Genomic DNA, 3,067 nt, shown 5'->3' on the forward strand with positions numbered 1-3,067 from the left:
CTGCTCAACCGCCTGGAACTTGGGAGGGTTTCGAACGGAGCCTCCAACGGCTCAGAACTGCCCCAGGTCCTGGGGCGAAGCGGGTCTGGGGACGGGGAGGCAGGGGTTACTTGGCTGCCAATCAGGATGAGGTGGGGAGGGGATTAACAAGGATATATAAGGGATGCGGCTTGTCTACATGGCTACCGCCTTGCTAGCTCTTTGCAGCAGCAGGGCTGTATTTTCTCAGTCCTTTGTACAGCACCGAGCACAAACCGGCCTCCGATACGGATCATTCGCATGGTATTGTTCAAAAGTTCATGTCCTCGCAGTGTCTGAGCACCTGCCACGTCAAATCAACAACAGCAAGCCTCTTATGGACTCTGTTAGGTCTCTAGCGCTGCTCCCTCGAGGGTAAATGGGTGCGTCTGCACGTGGTTTTATGCATGCCTAAACTTAACACACATTTGCCTAATGCACATTAAGGTGGTTTAGGCACGCATCTATGTGTGCACGTGCTAAGGTGCATTAATGCTGTGTATGTCGACTGGCTCGGGTTCTAACTTGAGTCCCAAGTCAGTCCACTCGCTGCATTAATGAGCCTTAGCGCGTGCATGCGTAGACGCGCGCTTAAATCGCCTTAATATGCACGTTAATGTGGTGCGCAGACTGACTTGCGACTAGACCTTAGTCCCAAGTCAATCGACACACAGCATTCATGTTCCTTGGCAAACCTGCACGTGTTGAGGCGCTTTAGCTATTTGCACCTAAATCTGATACCTGCTTTTGCAGTTACCAAATCTAGACGCAAATAGCGTAAAATCACCATTTTTAAGGCACATTAATGGCATGCACATGTAGACCTGCACCCTTAATGCGCCTTAAAAATGGTTAAAGTGTCTTGTGCCCAATGTATGCTTAGGGCAGGGTCGGTGGGGTTTATTTTTACATGTTTTAATTAGTTGTTTTTTTTCTTCTCACCCGTTGTGGGTGGGATTTCCAGAAGAGCTCGAGACCATTTGGGAACTAAAAATACCAGGGGTGGATGTCACAAGGGAGCTGCTGGGTCTGTTTGAACTCCTTCCACCCCACCCCACTGTGGGTGCTGAGCGCTTGGAAACATAATCCAGAGCCCTTTAAAAAAGTTTCACCCGAGGTCACTGATCTCTATAGTTTTTGACCCTGTTTATTTAACTTTGGTTACTTGGTTGTTGATAGGAAGGAGGTGGGGAGGGGATTAACAAGGAAACTGGCCATCTTAAACATACCTCTTTTATATCACAATCCTGTAGCAGCCTTTCTGGGGGCAAATGCAAATAGACCATTTTCTTTTAACTACTGCGCTTTATTTTGGCAAATCAAATCTTGGTGGATGCAAAGTTTCGCTACCATAGTGTTTGTTTTCTCCCCCCCCCACCATCTTCACACTTTCTAAGAGGAAATAGCTGAGTTCCTCTACCCAAGCTTCTCGCCATATTAGGCATGGAAGACTTGACTCGTAGGGTGAAGTAGTCCAACTGAGATGCTGCACTGAGATATAATGAATCCACATGAATGCAAAGCTAGAGTTAAATCTAACCTCTTTAAAACAGGTAGGGAGTTGAGCTCACAGGACAAACTTTAGAAAATCGGGATTTTTCTCTGGGTTGACAAGTAGATTTTTTTTTTTTACTCCCCCGTTTCTTGATGGGCTGCTCAGCATCAGAGCACAAATCGGATGCGCTGCAGCTAGAACAGGGCCCAATAGGGCCAGGCTGTGCATGGACTGGAGTTTCATCAATACAGCTTTAATGAATAGTCACAAGGGTTGGAGTTTCTGGAGGTGGATAACTCTGCCTGTTACAGCTCTTAGTATCGAGACTCTTTTACCTGACATCCAGATTTCAACTCATCCTTCCTAGCAATGTTTCCCTCTTCCCAGCCCTGCCTGCACCCTTCAGGTAATTATTTCATAGATTTCATTAGAAAGAATAGGGCTTTGGTGTCCACAAGGTAGACCATTTTCCTTTCCTATTATCACATGTATTGCATCTGCCCTTAAATGTCTTGACTCTGACCTGGGTCCTGTGGTGCTTGGTGCTGTACAAACTCACAGTGTTTCTTCTCCCCCACCCCGCCCAAACACGCTTTTGAGTCTAGAAACGATGCTATTTCCCCACCATCTCTCCTTCCACCACTTCCTGCAAGATTTTAAGCCTCTGTTTTCCTCACCTCTCTGGCCCTACACCCTCTGCTGCCCCAGCTTTCTGCTCCTGCAGTCTCACCCTCCTCCCCACTCACAGCTGGGCTCACTCGGTCTCTGGTTCTGCCCCTTCCTTGAGTAGCCTATATTCTTTAAACTTTCTTTTCCTCCTTTGGCTTGCACACCCCTGGAGAGAGTTTGCTCCAGGTAAGCTGTGCAGCATTGGTACCAGCTCTTTCCTTTCACTTATTCCTTGACACTGCAGTGATCAGAGTTCCAGCGATGTAACAACTATAGCCCACGACCCATGCCAGGCTGCCCACCTCAGGCTTTCTATCCCACTTCCTCTGACTCCCACTGACTGGTTTCACACTAGCTCGGGGGCCCCTGATGCACATTACATTTCCTATACAATTAACTGGTTAATGGTGCAGTACATTTTATACCAGCCACAGGCTGCAAAGTACTGATCACCTGATTAAAAATGATTCTCCAGCTATAAAAAGAGCCAACTTAGCTATTAAGTTAGTGCTTGAGAATGTGGAACCACTCTAGCGCTGGTTTCTATGCAGCTTCCTTTTGACTGTGTAGCAGGGCCCTCAGACAGGTGTGTCTCAGCTGCCATGCAGACCAATGGGTCTCAGCCTTCTCAGTATGGGCAACTCTCATGAGTTTTGGCATTGTTCTTAAAGTCTACGCTTTTTGAATGTGAAAAACTTAGCTCTTTCTTATATATATGTATATAAATATATATTAAAAAAAACCTAAGTTTTTCACATTCCCAAAGTGTAGATTTTAACAACGCCAAAAATCATGAGAGTTGCCAATACTGCCTTTTTAAACTCAAAGCACCACTCAGAAAATGCCAGCTCTTTTCACATATTCCTTGGCTACAGGAAAATAACA

Source organism: Gavialis gangeticus, unplaced genomic scaffold, assembly GCF_001723915.1.
Source record: "Gavialis gangeticus isolate Ggan-Ray unplaced genomic scaffold, GavGan_comp1, whole genome shotgun sequence".
Taxonomy (NCBI): Eukaryota; Metazoa; Chordata; order Crocodylia; family Gavialidae; genus Gavialis; species Gavialis gangeticus.